Below are 20,924 nucleotides of genomic sequence, written 5' to 3' on the forward strand. Positions count from 1 at the left end.
ACTTTCATGAGTTCCCACTAGTTTGGTTTGGTCGTCTCTGCAGGTTTCCCCGTCATCTTAAAACATGGCTGGTTGAGTCTCAAGGGCTTGAGTAGCAGAGAAGACAGGGAAGAAGAAAGTATCTCCACCGTAACTAAGCCACTTGTGAGTCCTGCTACTCTGGGCAAATTGCTAGGTTTGTGACATGTTTATTAAGTGACAATAAATTCACAAGGCATAGCAATTTCAGTGGCAGTCAATTCTCGGAGATTCTGCTTTCCTCGTCAACCCTGACTGAGGTTCTTTCATTCCAGTCTTGATTATTAATTTTCAGATCACACACTAAACATCACAAGGTAAATCTATCTGTCTATATGTATAATATGTAGATCATGGAGTGTGTACAAGAGGCTAAAGGGGTAAGAGGCCTGGAAAGTCAGAGCTGGAAAACCTGTTGGGATGCAATAATGAACCCCAATTAAGCTGCAAGGAAGAAGCTGTTGTCCAACTGAGTCCAACTTCAGAGGCAAAACTGAGTCCAATTGCAGAGGCTGAGGGCAGGGTCCAGCTGCAGAGAAATGAAAATTGGACATTCAAATTTCATATCAAAATTGGACAAGCTAAGTCAATCGAAGAATAAAAGAGCCCCAAGAGTAGACACCAGAATCAGAGAAGCCCTCACTCACACATTCAGGAGTCCCATAAAAATACTAAACTGCAAACTAAAGTACTTATGCAGAGGACCTGGTGCAGACCATGCAGACTCTGTTCTTGCTGCTTCACTCTCTGTGAGTTCAGATGGGTTTTGTTCAGCTGATTTAGAGGGCCTTGTTCTCCTGGTGTCCTCCATCCCCTCTGCCTCCCCCACTCCTTCTGTCTTCTCATCTTCGGGGTTCAATTTGCTGAGCTCTGAAGGGAGGAATTTAATGGAAATGCCTCCTCTAGAGCTGTGTGTTCCAAGGTGACTCTCTCTCTCTCTCTCTGTGTCTGTCTGCATAATGCCTGGCTGTGGGTCTCTGTATTTGTTCCCATCTGCTGCAGGATGAAGCCTCTCTGATGATGGCTGAATAAGGCACTGATCTCTGAGTACAGCAGAATATCATTAAGAGTCATTTTATTGTTACCTTTTTACTTTTGGCTTTTGTTCTTTCAAAGCAAGTAGTATTTGGTTTTACCCTAGGTCTGTGGGCTATCTAGATACTGGTTCTTGGTCACCTAAGCAGCTACAAGAGTAAAAGACCAAGATTTCTCAATGGAGACTCTAAAAACCAGTTTTAATATTCTTTCTTTGTTCTGTATGTTTAGTGTATTGATATTATGTGGCAAGGGGATTTTCTTTCCTGGCCCAATCTATTTGGTGATCTGTATCCTTCCTGTACCTTTATAGCCATCTCCTTCTTTAGGCTAGGAAAATTTTCTTCTATGATTTTGTTGAAAACATTTTCTGGGCCTTTGAGCTGGGTTTCTTCTCCTTCCTCTATGCCTCTTATTCTTAGATGTGGTCCTTTCATAGTGTCCCGGATTTTCTGGATGCTTTATGTCGGGTTTTTTTTTTTTTTTAGATTTAACATGTTTGTTGACTGATATATCTATTTCTTCTATTGTATCTTTAACACCTGAGGTTCTCTCTTACATCTCTTGTATTCTGTTGGTGAAGTTTGCCTCTGTAGTTCCTGTTTTAATTCCTAAATTTTTCATTTCCAGAATTCTCAGAAGTCTGAGTTTTCTTTATTGACTCTATTGCCAAAATTCTTAACCAGTTTTATTTATTTCTTTATACTGTTTGTTTGTGTTTTCCTGGATTTCTTTAAGGGAGTATGTTAATTTCCTCTTTAAGGAATGCTATCATCTTCATATAGTTGGTTTTAAGATCTTTTTCTTGTTCTTCAACCATGTTAGAATATTTGGGGCCTGCTGTAGTAGGGTAGCTGGGCTCTTGTGGAGACATATTGCCCTGGCTGTTATTGATTGTGTTCTTACACTATAGGTCTAGGTGCTGATTTATGCATTTGTCTTTGTTGGGTGAGTGTTTTGTTCCTTGATTTCTGTTTCCTCCCTGAATTTTGGTACAGTGTGATAACTGCTGTTGCCTGTTTCCTGGTCTGCCGAGCTGGTGTATTCACAGGTAATGCTTGCTGATGTTGGAGGGTGGGACAATGGGCTGAACTGGGGGAAGGAAGGTGAGGGGAGATCTTTATGATCGAGGATGGGGTCAGAAAGAAAAGGGAGATTGCATCTTGGTTCCTACTACAGAGATGGGGATGAGACAGGGGGCTTGGATTTCAAGATCAGTAGGAATGGTATGGATCCAGCTTCAGCCTACTTGTTACCCTAGGAAGAGAAGCCCTTGGGTTAGCAGGGGGTGCCTTCTGGGGTTGGGGTCTTGGAAAAAGCAATGAGTGGGGTGAGGAAGGCTAGAAGGGGAAGATCTGTGGGATATACAGGAGATAGGAGCAGGGAGTCAAGAATGGATGCCACTGGTATTCTGATACAGAGCTGGGGGTGAGAATGGGGGATTGGATCTGGGAGAACAAAGCACCCGATATATTAAGAGATTAAATAATGCTGATCTTGCTTTTAATGAAATGACAAATTTAATGAAATTATGTCCTTTCATAATCATCTTATTTGCTATGATTGTTTGCTTACCCAGAATTCCCATCTTACATGAGTCTGGTTTTAGTGTTGAAGGGGAAAGATTAGTAGCCCTCTTGAGAGTTGGCCCCCATCGCGAGGTATCTGCTGACTTGTAGATGAACCCAGAGCTGGCCAGTGACTGAACTGGAACAATAAATCTGAATGTAAATATATTCTGGACCCAGTGAAACAGAATATAGGGAGTAAAAATTTATGTCTCTATAGATACCCTGCATCCTGTCAGCCATTAGTAATTTCACGCTTATAGTTCAGCCAATAACTTCAAAGAACTACCTCACCCCTAGCTCCCTCGTCCAATCCTAAGACACAAGATATGTAACCTACTGCTCATAAACTTTTTCCTATACAAACCCCTTGTAATAAGTGCTCGGGGTTTCCTCCTTCACTAGCTGTAACGGAGTTTCAGAGGAAGTCCCGCCTGGGCTTGGCTGGAATAAAGAAACCATTTGTTTTTGCATCAGAAGTTGGCTCCTTGGTGGTCTTGTTGTGGGGGGACTCGCCATACGGGCATAGCAGTGTCTAAATGGCTCATTTTGTCATTGTCTCTACAAAGAAATATATTCTCATGATTCAACATAATTTGGATTTTAAGAATTGTCAGATCCAAAGGAGACTCCAACTCCCCAAACTCCAAAAGGCAGAACACGTGTCTTGAAATGACAGTTGTGGCCCAGCTCGAGCCAAATTGTAGAAGGACTTCTGGCAGTCAGAGAAAAGCCAGCATTACTCAGGAACTTGTGAAATGGTTTTTGTCTGCCAGAAGAAATCATTTCCCTTGCATGTCCCTCAGGCAGAAGGGACATGTGGCTGTCTATGGACACATACTTTGGTTGCGTATCAAAGCCCATGCTGGCTCCAGGCTCCGATAGTCCCCACTCACAAGTACTCATCATACGTTTCAGTGTCCTAGCCCTTCTGACCTACCCCCCCACCCCCACCCCCCACCCCCCGCCCTCAACCCGCAGGGCTGTTCCAGCTCACAGGCTTCCCTCCCCTCAGCTGTTTACTCATCCTCCACATAACAGGCTATTGTCTACTATCCCCACTCTTGCTAGTCCTTGCCATTCCTGCTCCCCTATCCCTAGCCACGGCCAGTCTGCTGCTTTTTCTCTCTGATCCGGACTCTTCCAGATGCCTCTGGATATTTTCTCTCTCTTACTCACAGTAAAAACCTTTCCCCTAATGGAGTGGTCAGTTTGGTAGTTTCCTGTCCTCAGCGTACATATGGTGCTGAGGACCTGGGAGGGGCACAGATGCCCCCCCTCCCCTTCCAAGGGGCTGATTTGACCCTTGTAATGTCTGAATCATTTGCTTCTGCTGGTTTCTGCCACCCACTGTATTTCACTCCGAATGCCAGAGTTCACCTCTCCAGCCACTTCTCCTCTGCCTGCTCTAACCACGCCTCTCTCCTCACCTCCTGGGTAAGTGTCCTCTTAGTCTCTCTGGCTCCTGGGGTCTGCCATGCCCTCCTGGATATCTATCACTTAGAAAGGATGTCCCTCCTTGGCAGGCTGGAACCTCCTGTACACTTCTCCACTGTGATTCAGGGCCTCTCTCTGCTAAGGCACTTCTCCCTCTCCTCTGTTGGAATTCTTCCTCTGGCAGAGTTCTTACTTATGACCGTTTTCCATAAATCTCTCCCGTGTCACCTTGATAGAGAAAGACATCAGGAGGATATGGAGAAACATGGTGCTAGGGGGTTCCCAGGAAATTTTTATTCCCTATGTCCTGCTTTTGTTGAACCCAGGATATATACATTCAGATTTATTGTTGCAGTCCTGCTCTCCTCTAAGTTCAACTTCTGGTCAGTTGAGCCCATTACTCCTCATATCTTGTTTTGCCAAGTCCAGGATACATAGGTTTATTGTCCCAGCCTTATAAGTTCAACTTCTGGTCTACTCAGGCTAACAAAAACTTAGAGATGTATGTCTAACTATGTATGCCTTTGTTAACTGTGTTCAACACCAGGCTTCTAAAAAAAATGAATAAGGAACACCATGTGTTTGATAAATAATGTTTATGAATTCCCAAGTCTATTCAAGCTAGCAAAAAGTGATTGAAAGATGTATGTCTAGCTTCTTTGCCTTACTTTGTTAAGCTTTAACTATTTGGATAAACTGAGTTATACAAGAAACTGTGGTATTCTGTATAGGTACACCATGAAAGAATCAGGAAAATAAGGTTCTCAGTCTCTCTGTGGACTGTACTTATATTGTAAGGCTTTATTTTGATACTAAAGAATATTCAATTGAAACTGTGATATTCTGTAAGGATCTAGAAAATAAGGTTCCCAGTCCCTCTGTTGACTGTATTTATGGTTTAAACTTTTATTTTGATGATAAACTTTCTTCATTTAAACTATTTAAGGCTCAAACTTAACAGGGATAAAATTGTAACGTCACAATCTTATTAACTTGTAAACTGTTAAAGATAATCAAGACAGACAAGTTAATGATCTGCTTATAATAATCAAATTCTTAAATGTGCTTGGAACTATGCTTGTAGTCACGCTATGTACAAATGGGATTCATTTACAGGGACAAGCTTCAGCCCTCTACATATGCTGTCAAGGTTAACCCCAAAGCAAGTAACTAAAAACAAGTAAATTTTGTTTAAAGCCAGGTATATTTAGATTAGATGTGGCCCTCAAACCCTTCAGAGAGATCTGCTGAATATGGCATGTAAAGGTACTTAATGAAAAGTTTTCCCCTGATAGACAAAAAAATACCAGCTTCTGGGAGCCCCGTGGTTACCTCCACAGAAGACTCAGCTTGGACTTGCTTCATGTGTGGGAATGCTGATCACTGAGCAAAAAACGGCCCCATGCCCTGCCCACTGATAGGGCCCTGGAATAACTCTGGAGACTATTGGGTTGACTGCCCAACTCTTCCTTGCCAAGGTAAGGCCGGTTTCCCAAGTTCCTCCTCCACAGGAAGATCTCTCAGATCTTCTGGGTCTGGAGGACAAAGGCTGATGTTGCCGCCTTGGGTGGCAGCTGGAAGACTTAACACTGTCCTGTGTGGCAGCCAAAGACTAATGACCTCTGCCCCCCAGCAAAGCCATTAAGATTACCATGGAGGATCCCAGGCTGGCTGTCCTGGTAGTGGGTAAGTCTGTCATTTTAGCTGGTACAGAGGCCACTTGATCTATATGATCAAATGTATCCTTCTCAGATCTCTGTGATGGTCTTGATGGAGGGCCCTAGCCATGTCAGACAGTTTAGCAGCCCCAAGAGGACCTCAGCTAGCCCCTCCCATGAGGCTAAACTGCCAGGTCAGTCCAGTCAGAGCTAAAATGGCACACTCAGTTTCCAAATTCTCACAGACAATAACAACTTCTGCCACTTCACAAGCAAGTGGTCCCCCATATCACTTACATCTTGGCTTTCTCTACTCTCCACTCTTGAAAATCAAGAGCTAAAAGGTCTGTTTTCACCTTCAAAAAACATTTTGGCTTTACAATGAGTTTGGGTATAAAAGATGAACATGCTAGTTGATGATACAAATTTTTAAAAAAGTGTAAGATGTTTAAATCACTTAAGTCTCTTAAATAAAAAAAGGTTTTGTGGTTTTGTGGGAGAGACTCAATTACCTACCGGTCTAACTTGGTTTCATATGTGAAAATCAAGCCTTGCTTTGCCTGCACTAGGTCTCCCATTGAGAAAGGCAAACTCAGACAGGTTTACCTTGCTTACAGGCTACATGCTGAGAAAGACAAAATCACAGAACAGGTTTCAATGTAAAGCAAACTCCAGCTACCTTGCTGGTTGTTGCACGAAGCCTAATTGGTCTTAATAAAAACCCAGAGCCAGATATCAGGGTGAAAGCTGAAAGATCAGAGCAAGCCACAGCCACCACCTCTTACCTCACCAACTCCTCAGCCTGAAAGAGGCAGAGTTCCTCTCTCCTCCCACCTTATATTCCTTTCTCTGCCTAGCCATACCATTCCTGTTTCAACCTTCCTAGTTCTGGGATTAAAGCTGTGTGCCACCACTGCCTGGTTCTGTTTCTCTTTTAGACTGGATTAATCTCATGTAACCCAATGTGGCCTTGAACTCACAGAAATCCAGACTGATCTCTGCCTCTGCCTCCTGAGTGTTAGGACTGAAGTTGTGTGCCACCACTGCCTGACTTCTGTGGCTAACTCTGTGGCTGGCTCTGTCCTCTGATCTTCAGGCAAGCTTTATTTCTTAGGTTACAAATATATCACTACAACTGCTGTCTTAGGAAGTGATTCAAGGTATGTAAAAAATGATACAAGATTAGACATATAATGTTGACTTCAAAGTTCAAGGTGTAACTTTAGTAAATTGAATTCTGATACATTATTAGTCTAGGCTTGGTAACAGTTATAATAAGAACTGGCTACTAACCTCTTTTTTTTAAAAATTATAGTCACAGGCTCAAGTTTTAAATTTCCTTAGGACATGACAAGAATAACTAGTTTTTAAGTTGTCAAAAGCTTACTTTAAATCTTCCAAAGGAGACTCCATTTGGGATACCTGTATTTTAAATTCAAATTCTTACAGCTAAAGAAAAGAAATTTGTTTCTTTTTAAAATGTGTGTGTGTGTGTGTGTGTGTGTGTGTGTGTGTGTGTGTGTGTGTGTGTATGCACTGGGCCAGACCAACTTTTATCACTATGAATATACAACAAATTAAACATTGTAAAAGGCTCTATAATATGCTCAGATGTTTAACAAACTTTAATTCTGTTTACTGTACTTAGAGATACTCAAAGATTTGCATTAACTCCTCTCGTCAAATTATATAAAAGACATCAATCTCTAATAACAACATTTATGATGTTTTATACCATAAATACTGATGTTTCTTTATTAAATTAGCGTCTAAGGTGTCTGTAGTATAATGAGCCAGGATTTTTAAAGACTAGATCACTTGCATTTTGCTAAGAAAAAGGAAATGAGCAATACTACAATGAATCCTTCTAGAGTCTTATTGCATCACTAACCATTTAAAAAAGGTGATGTTTGGTTATACCTATGAGGAGTATAAAATTCTGATTCCTAACATGTCTGATTTCTTGTTTCTATCACTATTAATATTTGGCATATAAAAAGACAATCCTGTTAAAAGAAAGTATAAAAAGATAGTATATTGTTATCTAACCTTTTCTGTAGCATAGCTTTCCATATATTTTTGCAAACTAAATAATATCAATAAAACACATAAGATCAAGTTAATAATCACATAGAAGAGCTATGATAATTTAAATATTGAAGATAAATCTTTGCTAGAGCTATATGTAACCACATGAAGTTAAACTATAGGCTCAAACCAGACAAAAATCCTGAGAGAGAGAGACAGAGAGAGAGAGAGAGAGAGAGAGAGAGAGAGAGAGAGAGAATTTGTTTAAATAACCCAAATGTAAGTGAGGTAGTCCATAGAGTAAACATAACAGTAAATACAGGCAGAAACAAATCCAGCTTTAACATTTTAATTTCAAGTATAATAATCTTATATGTCACATGCAAATGTATCAGATTCGGAGGACAAAAGGAGTCTGATCCAGATCATGATGGCTAATAATTTGATTTGATCTAGGAGTTTCTTTCATAATGGTTTTCCCAGCTATTCCTCTCTGCTGAAGACTTTGTCCTGCCCTCTACTCATCTACATCAGACCTAGGAATTATAATCCTAGGTGAATGGGAATAAATAGTATGTGGCTTCCTGTGTGTACGAAGTGTGGTGCTTGGTCAGCAGGGGGAGCTGTGAATAAGAATTCCTAGAAAGAAGCTGTCTGTGAAGGCTTACTAACTGAATAGAAGAACATCAGTGATGTGGAGAGCTTAGAATATTGCTTTTCCAGAACCTAGTTACAATTTATGTAGGGCTGCCTAGAGCCCATAAATAACCATTATTTTTGCACCTCTGTGTTAAACCCAACATCCTGTGACTAACAGATGCAAACCTGTAATGTATTAATTTGACAAAATTCAGTTTTCAATCCATCAAAGGACTAAGAACATTTTCAGCATCTGAGACCTGTAGCTTAGATTTCTTTCTTGGGCTATAATCCTTGATGTTCCCACCAATGTGTTTGAAAAGTACCCTGATTTATGAGTTTTCTTTGTTCTGTAAAAGTATAAAACCTTCTTGAAACTGCTTCTGTGATGGAACACGGCATTTGGGGTAACCTAAAAGTTTACTGTGTTCCTGGGCCATGGTCATTTATATTTGGCTTCAGAAATACTAGCTTTTAGACCATGTAAGGTGAGAGCTGTTCTTTTGTGCTGACAGTAGCTACTTCTTCCCAAATGAACACTCTCTTTTGGAATTGTGGAAGGAGAGGGAGACTACTTGATCATGGTGGATGATCTTTTTGATGTGTTCTTGGATTCAGTTTGGGAGTACTTTTTTTTTTTTGAAGATTTATTTATTATGTATATAGTGTTCTGACTGCATGTATGCCTGCCGCCAGCAGAAGGCATCAGATCTCATTATAGATGTGGTTGCTGGGAATTGAATTGAATTCAAGACCTCTGGAAGAGCAGCCAGTGCTCTTAACTTCTGAGCCATCTCTTCAGCCCCAAGTATTTTATTGAGTATTTTTGCATCAATGTTCATGAGAGATATTGGTCCGTAATTTTCTTTCTTAGTTGAATCTTTGTTTGGTTTGGGTATCAGGTTGCCTGTGGCCTCATAAAATGAAATTGGTGGTGTTCTTTCTGTTTCTATTTTGTGGAATTATTAGAGTATTGGCGTTAGCTATTCTTTGAAACTCTGGCAGAATTCTGTGCTAAAATCGTGATGGTGTCTATTTCCTTGGGGTGGGTTATAGGTCTATTTAAATCATTTATCTGGTCTTGATATAACTTTGGTAAGTAGTATCTATCAAGAAATTTGTCCATTTCCTTTAGATTTCCAGTTTTGTGGAGTACACGTTTTTGAAGTATGACCTGATGATTCTCTGGATTTCCTTGGATCTGTTGTTATGCCCCCCTCTTTGTTTCTGATTTTGTTTATTTGGATATTCTCTTTCTGCCTTTTAGTTAGCTTGGATAAGGATTTGTCTATCTTGATGATTTTCTCAAAAAAATGAGGTACAAATCTAAACAGGGAATTCTTAACAGAAAAATCTCAAATGGCCAAGAAGCACTTAAAGAAATGTTCAACGTTCTTAGCCATCAGGGAAATGCAAATCAAAGCTACTTTGAGATTTTTGTCTTACACAGAATGGCTAAGATTAAAAACACAGGTAACAGTTCATTCTATCAAGGATGTGGAGCAAGGGGAACACTCTTCCACTGCTGGTGGGAGTGCAATCTTGTACAGCCACTTTGGAAAACAATATGGCAGTTTCTCAGAAAAATGGGAATCAATCTATCTCAAGACCCAGCTATATCACTCTTATGCATATACCCAAAGGATGCTCCATCCTACCACAAGGACACTTGCTCAGTTATGTTCATTCCAGCTTTATTCATAATAGCCATAAACTTGAAACAACTTCGATGTCTCTCAACAGAAGAAGGTATAAAGAAATTGTGGTGCATTTACACAGTGGAGGATTACTCAGCTATTAAAAGCAATGACATCATGAAATATTCAGGCAAATGTATGGAACTAGAAAAAAGTCATCCTGAGTGAGGTAACCCTGACCCAGAAAGACAGACATGGTAGGTACTCACTTATAAGTTGATATTAGCTGTAAAGTAAAGGATAACCAGGCTACAATCCACAGTTCCAGAGAAACTATGTAACAAGGCGAGCTCAAGGGGGGATGTATGAATCTCCTTGGGAAGGGAAAATGGAGGAGGGGGTGGGAGGATAGGAACAGGAGGGATCAGGTGGGGGGAGAATGGAGAGAAGTAATAGGAGAGACAACTGGAATTGGGGGGCATCTCAGGGATGAGCTAGAAATCTAGAGCAGTGGAAATTCCCAGGAATTTATGATGATCACCCTAACTAAGACACTCCTAGAAATGAGGGGTACAGAGCCTAAACTGGCCATCTCCTATAGGCAGGCAATACTTCCAGTGGAGGGATTGGGACACCCACCCAGTCACATAACCTTCAACCCACAATTTGTCCTGCCTACAAGATGTGCTGGGATATAGGTGGTGCAGAAATTGTGGAAGTGTCAAACCAGTGACTGGTCCAGCTTGTGACCCACAAGAGGGAGCCCACCCCTGGTACTGCCTGGAGGACCAGGACCCAGTGGCTGGATAACCCAGAGGCCTAGGATAGAATCAAACACAACTGTCAAAAAATAAAATAAAATCAATGAAATGATTCTTAATGCTATTCTGCTATACTCATAGATTGGTGCCTAGCCCAGTTGTCATCAGAAAGACTTCATCCAGCAACTGATGGAAACAGATGCAGAGACCCACAGTCAAACATTAGGTGAAACTCAGAGAATCCTGCAGAAGAGGTGGAGAAAGGATTGTAGGAGCCAGAAGGGTCAAAGACATCATAAGAAAACCCACAAAATCAACTAACTTGGGCTCGTAGGGGCTTACAGAGACTAAACTGACAACCAGGGAGCCTGTATGGAACTGGGACTGACCTAGGCTTTATGAATATACGTTACAGTTGTGTAGCTTGGTCTTCTTGTGAGACTCCTCACGGTAGGAGCAGGGGATGTCTCTCACTCTTTTTTTTTTTTTTGCTTCTGGGACTCTTTTCCTCATACTGCATTGCCTTGTCTAGCCTTCAATTTGATATGCCATGTATGGTTGACAGCCACGGAAGGCCTGCCTTCCTCTAAATAGAAATAGAGGAGGAGTGGGTGGAGAGGGTCAGAGGGGAGATGGGGGGAGAGACTGGGAGGAGAAACAACAGTTGGGTTGTAAATAACCAAATAAATAAAAGATCACGAAGCCAGTGAAATATATTAAGATCTCAGAAAGTCACAAAGTTCACAAGGTCATGTAAGCAATGAGAAGTTTCTATGGAGATGAGACGTTCTGGCAGAGCTGCCTGCAAGGTGTATAGGGGGTTCCAATGGTGCAGCTTTTGTGAGTATTGCTCAAGGTGCTTTTTCTTCCTTTGCGTTAACTCATATTCCTATAAATTAGCCTCAGAGCCATGCTCCTGTAAGTAATATCAATGAATTCATGAAGCTAAATTTAGGTGGAAGTTCTTTTTTGATCTGTCATCAGTGCTTTATCGATGATGAATAAATATTCGTTCATGCCCCCCATCCCAGAAAAAGTCACAACAGAAGGGAGAGAGATATTAAAAGGAAACCCAATATTCAAAGGAAATCTAAATAAGCCTAATAGTTTCACATCCTGTTAGCTGACTTTAAAAATCGGTGATTTAAGTGCTGGAGAGATGGTTCTACAGTGAAGAACAGTTGCTATCCTTGCAGAAGATCTAAGTTCAGGTCCCAACACCCATGTCAGATGGCTCACAATCTCTTTTCTCCATGTGTGTGTGTGTGTGTGTGTGTGTGTGTGTGTGTGTGTGTGTGTGTGTGTGTGACTTTAAGTATTTTGTTAAGGTACAGTCCATATCCCATATAATTCATCCATTTAAAATTTTAAAAAAGTTGTTCAGTTGGTAGAGTGCTTGTTTATCATGCAGAAGGCCCTGGGTTTTATCCTTAGCACCACACAAAACTAGTCTTAGTAGCATACACTTGTAATGCCAGCATTCTGGAGTTGGCAGGGGGATCAGATAAGAACTGAGCTGATCAAGTGGTTGAAATGGGTAAAGGCATTTGCTTTCAAGACTCATGACATAACTTCAGTCCTCTAGACTAGTGGTTCTCAACTTATGAGGTGCAATCCTTTGGGATCAAATGACCTTTTCACAGAGGTGGCATATTAGATACCCTGAATATCAGATATGTACATTAGCATTCATAACAGTAGCAAAATTACAGTTATGAAGTAGCAACAAAATAATTTTATGTGGGAGTCGCCACATGAGGAACTGTATTCAAGGGTTGTGTTGTTTTTAAACTAAATCTCAATCTTACTATTTTACCACTAAAGACTTAGGAGTCAGATGCTGGGGTGAAAACCTGCTAGCTCAGAGATGCTGCTCCTTAGCCAGCATCTCAGAAAGAGAGATGTCCCAAACCAAAAGGAACTGTAAAACTCAGAGTCCTTCCTCATTACTTCCTGTGTGTTTTTCTATCCATTTTCCAGAGTCCACTACTCTCTATGGATACCGTCTGTCAAATAATTGCTGGCTCTGCCTTTTGACTCAAAGTTGATTTTATTTAATTATTGCAATCTTGGGGTTCACAGTGTGATCAAATATCCCATAACAGGATTTCAGCATTAAGAAGGTTGAGAACCAATGCTCTAGACTCATATTGTGTGGAGAGAACAGATTCTTGCAACTTGTCCTCTGATCTCCACACATGGCATAATACATGTACACATACACACATATACACATACACACACACACACACACACACAGAGAGAGAGAGAGAGAGAGAGAGAGAGAGAGAGAGAGAGAGAGAGATAGTTTGCTTTCTGTTGTGATAAAACATCTTGACCATAAGCAAGTTGGGGAGGAAAGAATTTATTATATTTACATGTTACAATCTGTCATTTAGGATATCCAAGACAAGGCAAGAACTGAAACAGAGACCATGAAGGAACACTTCTCACTAGCCTGTATACAGCTGAGGTCTACCAACCACTGTGTGGTACCCTCTCATATCAATCATTAATCAAGAAAATACTCTACAGTCCTGCCTACAAGCCAATCTGATAGATGCATTTTCTCAGTTTGAGGTTCCTTCTTCACAGGTGACCCTATATTTTGTGAAGCTGACAAAAAATTAACCCTCGCATTGACCCCTTGTCAATTGATACACAAACACATCACTATTAAACTATAACCTTTCTGTTCTTGTTTAACCCTAAGATTTCAAGTTATCATCACAATATAAAACATAGCTTTTTGGGCTGGAGAGATGGCCCAGAGGTTAAGAGCACTGGCTGTTCTTACAGAGGTCCTGAGTTCAATTCCCAGCAACCACATGGTGGCTCACAACCATCTGTAATGAGATCTGGTGCCCTCTTCTGGCCTGAAGGGATACATGCAAGCAGAACACTGTATACATTAATAAATAAATAAACCTTAAAAAAAAAAACATAGCTTTTAAAAGCCCTAGTGTTTAAAAATTCCAACAATTTAAAGTCTAAGTTACCCTTAAGAATTTTTTTGTTTGTTTGTTTTTTCGAGACAGGGTCTCCCTGTGTAGCTTTGCGCCTTTCCTGGAACTCGCTTGGTAGCCCAGGCTGGCCTCGAACTCACAGAGATCCTCCTGGCTCTGCCTCCCGAGTGCTGGGATTAAAGGCATGTGCCACCACCGCCCGGCACCCTTAAGAATTTAAATTCTCTTAACTATGGGCTCCTGTAAATCAAAAGCAACTTTTACACTTTATTATTTCAAAAGAGAAAAGCAAGGTCATGGTTATAATCAGATCAAAACAGAACTAAAATCCAATAGTGTAAATACCCTGGTGTCCTCAGGACTCCAAGAGCCTTGGGTAGCCCTACTCCTCTAGCTTACCCATCTGAAATACGCATAGCTTGTCTAACAGCTCAGGCCAGTCCCACTGCACTCCTGTCACTGTTCTTGGTGAACAACGCACACAGTCCTGGAATCTCCAAAATGCTGGGGTCTCCATGGAAACTGAGGCTGTGCTGTCACCTATGACCTCTCCTGACATTTTCTAGGGCTCTGACTCTACCACACGGTGCCAGACCTCAACTTCTCTCTATAAACCCTATAATCCTGCAGCTTCCATGCTACCCAAACCACTACCCTGTTGGAGTTTTATACATTACTAAGGTCAGCTGCCAACTTGAGATACATCTGCGGCCCCTTCTGTACCACAGCTTCTGTGTGCTGACCCTGAGGAAAAACTTACCAGAAACATTTGCCTTGATTGTGTTGGCCTCCTATTGATCATATCTGATTTTCAGCCCCTGCTGACCAGTAATGCTTATCCCAGTAGAGCAAAGATTTCACATCATTTGGTGCTGAGGTCTTGTTAATCACAGATGATTCTTCAGCACCAGCTGACCAGAAACCACCTGCTCTTAATTTAAATACATCATATAAATGGCCTTAATAGAGTTTTGCTTCCCTCTGAAACTTCACAAGCCAGGCCTCCACCATATGTATTTCTCTCAATATTCTTATCTTCCACGATCCCACAATAGTTCATTAAGCTCTGAGGCCTCAATGTCTTTTCCACCACAAAATTCTAAATATCTTCCATAACTCTTCTCCAAAATAATATGGTCTGGGCTGTCACAGAAATACCTCATGATCCTGCTACCAATTTCTGTCCTAATTTGCTTTCTGTTGTGGTGATAAAGACCATGTCCAAGGGGAAGGAAAGGGTTCATTTTGCTTACACCTCCATATTACAGTGCATCGTGAAGAGAAGCCAGGGAAGGAGCTCAAGGCAGAAACTTGGAGGCAGGAACTGAAGCAGGGATGAATGCTACTTGCTGACTTGCTCTCTCTCCAATGGCTGTCTCTGCTTGACTTTCTAAATAACCTAGGATCACCTTTCCAGGGGTTGCACCACCCACGGTGCACTGAGCTCTCCTACCTCAATAATCAATCAAGAAAAATGCCTCCACAGATATGACCACAGGCTGATCCGATAGAGGAATTTCCTCGGTTGAAAATTCTCTCTTCCCAGAGGACCGTAGCTTTTGTCATTGACAGAAGACTAAACAGCACAATGGACTTCCTGTCAAGTTGATACCCAAACACTTCACTGTTACAACAGAACCTTTCCTTTCTTGTTTCCCCTCCCAAGACCTCATGTTAATATGACAGTGTAAAACGCAGTATAACTTTTAAATTCTACAGACAAAAAAAAATTGAAAACTTTAAAAGTTCAGCCTCTTTAAAATATCCAATGTCTCTTTAGAAGTCCAAAGTCTCTCAGCTGTGGGCACCTATAAAATAAAAACTAAGAATCTACTTCTCACTCCAAGAGGGAAGAACTAGGGCACAATGACAGTACTATCAAAGCAAAACTAAACTCCAGCAGTGTAAATAATTCAGTGTCTATAATCTGGGATTCACAGCTTTTGGGTTCCAATGGGCTTAGTTAATTCCCCTGCTCCAGTTCTGGCATCCACAGCACTCATGTGCCTCATAATCTCAGGCCAGCTCTGCTCCACACCTGCTGCCGTCCTTGGTGGTTATCTCATGGTACTGCTGTCTCCAATATGCTGTATTCATTACAACTGAACCTGCCATCGCACTATGAGAGCCTTCTGGCCTTTCTTCAGTACTCTGACCTTGCCACATGGTGCCAAGCCTCAGCATCTTATTATGACCTCTTCAAGTCTGTAACTTTCATGTGAGAAACCAGTAACATGTGGGAGACTCTTACATATTACGAAGTTCTGCTTCCAGCTTGAGATGCAAGCCCCTTTGGACCACAGCTTCTGTGTGCTTAGCCAGAGGAAACATTTCCCAGAAGGTTTTGCCTCACTGATGATGGTCTTTTGCTCCTCAGAGATGACAAGATACCACTTGGATTGTCATGAGAAGTGGTGTGCAATCTTATGAGAGCTTAACCGGTCTGATCTCATACTACCTATAGGTATATTGTATCAGCATTAAATTAAATTATAGGATACTCTGTAGGTGTCCTCTGGAGAAGTGCTTAGTGTGTAGGGTAATACTTTCACATATTTGGTAATAATTCAGTTCTGTTTTAATACTTTAAATATAGAGAAAAAAGGTTTTTTTTAACCTTCATACAAATGTGGATAAGGATGGAAAAATTAGAAACTTCATGCATTGCTACTAAGAATGCATTTAGAATGATACAACTACAACAGAAACAGTATAGCAATTGTATAACTTGCTACCCTATCATCCAGCAGTCCTAACTATGTATCCAAGAAATTAAAACATGTCCATAAAAACAAGCATGTAAATCCTCGATCATCAAAAAGTGATCAGGCAGGACTGGAGAGATGACTCAGTGGTTAAGAACAGTTGTTCTTGCAGAGGATCCAGGTTCAGTTCCCAGCACCCACATGGTGGCTCACAACAATCCGTTATTCCAGTTCCATGGGATCCAGTGACCTCTTTTGGTCTCTGTAGGTCTGGCATACACACAATTCATAAATATGCATGCAGTCAAAACACTCATACATATAAAAATAAAAATAAATAAATATTTTTTTTAACAAATAGCTAGCCAGACATGGTGACACATGTCCATGATCCCAGCACTTGGAAGGTAGAGGTAGAAGGATAAGGAATTCAAAGATAGCCTGTGCTAAGTATTAAATTTGATGCCAGTCTAGGCTATGTGAGATTCTGTGTCATAAATAAATAGATAGATAGATAGATAGATAGATAGATAGATAGATAGATTGATAGATAAATAAATAAATATAGTCAGTTGTGGTGACACATACCCATATCCCAGCAGGCATTTAATAAGCAGAAGCAGAAAGATCCCATGAGCTCAAGGCTGCGTGGTCTACCTAGTGAGTTCCAGGCCAGCTAGGGTTACATACTGAGACCCTGGCTCAAAAATAAACCAAAACCAAAGCCAAAACAAGAGAGAAATGTGACCAAATTTGATGAATGAAAAAAGTAAAGGTGACACAGTCATATATTTTATACAATTAAATATTCTTGAACAATGAGGAAAAATAAAATTCTGATATATGACTTGACGCTGTAAACCCTGAAACATGTTAAATTCAGGCAGCCAGTCTCATAGCAGCCCGTTCACATGGAATTTTCATATTATACTACAACTTGTAAACGTGTATCTTTTAAAAAAACATTTTAAATTATGAATCTTGATCATGTACACTCTCAACTCTCCACTCCAACTCCCCCAAGACCCATAAGCATATCCCACCCACCTTCATGTCCTCTTCTTCATTTACTTTTTATAACAAACTGACTTTAATTAATGAAACCACTATCCACATGGGCGTGGGGCAATCCACCCCAGTGTGAGCAACCCACCAGTGGATATGCCCCAGAAAAGTGACAAGCCTAATGTCATTCTGATGACATGTCCCTATGTGTGACTTGGTGTTTCTCCTTTGCCAATTTCAACATATTTTCTTTGTTCTGTGTATTTAGTGTTTTAATTATAGTATGATGCTAGGAGGTTCTTTCCTAGCCTTGCCTGCTTGGTGTCTTAATTCTTCCTGTATCTGGACCTGTTTCTGTTTCTGTAACTTCAGGGAATTTTTTGTTGTGGTTCTTTTGAAAATGATTTCTATGATTGTAGAGCAAGATTATTTTCCTTCTGTGCGTACTTTCTGTACCTTTGCTGTTTCCAGAGTGCTGTGTAAATTTTGGAATTCCCCCTAGTACCTTCTTAGCATTTTACCTCTGTTCTTGTTTGATAGTTCCAGCTTCTCTACTTTATCTTCAGATATTTGGTACTTTTCTTGACCCACTCTACTGGAGAGACTTTCCATGGAGCTTCTTTATTTGACTCACTATTGTTTTTTACTTCCAACTCTTCCGATTGGTTTTTCTTCAGATTTCTGTATTTACTGAATTTCTCTTTCATATCTCACCTCACCTTCCTCACTTCCTTCAGCTGTTTGTGTTCTCATTGGGAGCTTATTTTCTTCCTTTGAAAATACTCATTATCATCCTTTGAATTATCTGTCAGGGACTTCACTGTAGCTAGATCTCATTACTATAGGATTAGCAATTTTTGGAGGAGTTATTGCTTTGGCTTTTTGTGTTTCTCGTGTTTCTTCAATAGCATTGATGTATCTGGGGGTTATTTCTCTGCTTAGTAATCAGCTGTAATCTTTCTGTTGACGAATTTGCAATGATACATTTGAGGTACATAGTTCAGAAAATAGTTCAGGAGCACAGGATGCCTAAAACTTTACATTTTCCTCAAGTAGAATATTAATAATGAGAACAACATAGCTGATGGATATTCCCACAATGCAAGTCTCACACGAGTCAACTAATAACAATAACCCCTTTGACTTCAATAACTGTTGGAAGATAAACCATCAAGAACAGTATGAAGTATATTCAGATTTAAGTTAGTAAGATTAGCATTTGGAGGGATGAGTGACAGATTGTCTTTTAAAGGAAGAAAAACAGAGTAAAGTAGCTGGGGGAACGGGAGGTTAGACCATTGTTAGGATTACTATTTTTTTTTCTCCCGGTTTTTTGAGACAGGGTTTCTCTGTGTAGCTTTGTGCCTTTCCTGGAACTCACTTGGTAGTCCAGGCTGGCCTCGAACTCACAGAGATCCGCCTGGCTCTGCCTCCCGAGTGCTGGGATTAAAGGCATGCGCCACCACCACCCAGCTAGACCATTGTTAGAGTCCACAGATTTTAGAAACTTAAAGCTGTGATACTTTTATTTATTTGCTTGTTTATTTGTTTATTTTTATTGAAAATAGATTCTTCTTTCATATAATGCATCCTGACCACATTTTCCCAGATCCCCCCATCACTTCTCTTCCCAAGAACCACTCCTCCTGTTTTCTCTTAAAAAAAGAGAATGCCTCCAAATGACAACAACCAACCTTCATATCAAGGCTGGACAAGGCAATTCAACAGGAGGAAAAGAGTCCTGAGAGCATGAGAAAGAGTCAGAGACACACCTGCTCCCATTGTTAGGAGTCCCACAAAAACACTAACAACCATAACACAAACATAAACTGCAGACCCATGCAGGCCCCATGCCTTCCGATTCAGTCTCTGCGAGCTCATGTTACCCCTGTTTAGTTGATTCAGTAGTCCCTGTTATCCTGGTGTGCTCTATCACCTCTGACTCTGACTCCTACAATCTTTCCTCTCCCTCTTCTGTGGGGTTCCCCTAGCTCTGAGGGGAGGGAATTGATGGAGACCTCCAATTTAGACTCTCCCTCTGCGTTTAATGTCTGGCTCCGGGTCTCTGTACCCTCTTCCATCTGCTGCTGGAGGAAGCCTCTCTGATGAAAACTGAACAAGGCACTGACATTTGAGAATAACATTATTACGATTTCATTGATTTTTCTTACCCCCACGCCCAACCCCGCTAGTTATGTTTGGCTCTACCCTAGGTCTCTGGACTATACACAGTCTCTAGTTGGCTATACTCTGGCCATCCAGGTAGTGTGTGGCACGGGCTCCCTCTCAAGTTAAACTAAACATTGCTTGGCCACTCCTACAAGTTCTGCATCACCATTGCCCCAGCACATCTTGCTGGCAGGGCAGATTGTAGGTCATGGGTTTTGTGGCTGGGTTGGTGTCTAGGTTTCTCTTTTGGTAGCCAGCAGAGTATGTTTTTGTACCAAAGAGACTAGTGCATAGGGGTGAAGGCTCCCTGTGTGCACCAGTCAACCTCTCTATGTGCAATGAGTTGTATGGAAGGTGTCCTTGGCAGTGCCCCCCCCCCATAAGTTTTCAGAGCATCATCTTCTGTCCTAGCATTGATCTAGGCTGTTTAGGGATCTCCACTGGACTCCCTTGGTAGCCAGTTCAACCAAATACAACCAGTACCACCACTGGAAGCCTTGCTTAGCTACAAAAGATGGCCAGTTCAGACTCTGTATCCTCTGTTACTAGGAGTCCAACTAGGGCCACCCTCATAGATTATAGGGGAGTTTCCACTGCAGGAGGTTTTTACATTATCCCTCTAATGCCCCCCCCAATCTAGCCATCTCTCCAAATGTTTTCTCCCTCCGTCCCTCCCCCCTTATCCCTCCTGTTCCTATCCCCACCCACCCTCAGTCCACTCACAAAATCTATTCTGTTTTCCCTTCCCAGGGAGATCCATGCATCGCCCCTATAGCTCTCCTCTTGACCTAAGCTCACTTAAGTCTCTGGATTATAGCTTATCATTTACCTAACACAGCTAGTATCCACTTATAAGTGAATTCATATCATATTTGTCTCTCTGGGTCTATGTTACCTCACTCAGGATGATTTTTTTTCTAGTTCCATTCATTTGCCTCCAAATTTTATGATGTCATTTTTTTGTTTGTTTTTTTTTTAAGGGCAAAAATAGGAGTTTATTTGTACCCCTAGATCTATGCCAAAGAGTTAAGGGGCCACTTTCTTCCCCTTCCAGAAGTCCACTTACACATAGTGTCACATAAAACATTTCCCAATGCTGTTCTATATCTGACACACACTAAGATACATTCAATCTGCCAGTGCTGGCAGCATAGCTCTGCAACTCCAGTGTAATACCCTAAATTAATCTGTAAGGCCCACCTGCCCAAGGACCAGGAAACTGCCTGGGATGCTGGGAGTTGTAGTTCTTAGAAAATAACAACGAAATCACATGGTAAAGTACGGTGACCATATGCGTT

At 41.1% G+C, this 20,924-nt stretch overlaps 1 protein-coding gene across 1 annotated transcript in view; it reads left to right on the top strand.

Annotated features, from left to right (window-relative positions):
- Positions 1-3,757: 3,757 nt before the first annotated feature.
- The window catches only part of Ppm1k (protein phosphatase, Mg2+/Mn2+ dependent 1K), a 63,012-nt gene continuing 45,845 nt past the window's right edge, over positions 3,758-20,924 (top strand). The window contains exon 1 of the mRNA XM_052719677.1: positions 3,758-4,058. The gene's annotated coding sequence lies outside the window, so the exon portion shown is untranslated. The remainder of the gene's footprint in view (positions 4,059-20,924) is intronic.

Source organism: Peromyscus californicus, unplaced genomic scaffold, assembly GCF_007827085.1.
Source record: "Peromyscus californicus insignis strain IS unplaced genomic scaffold, ASM782708v3 Scaffold_6__1_contigs__length_162567912, whole genome shotgun sequence".
In the NCBI taxonomy this organism is placed as follows: Eukaryota; Metazoa; Chordata; class Mammalia; order Rodentia; family Cricetidae; genus Peromyscus; species Peromyscus californicus.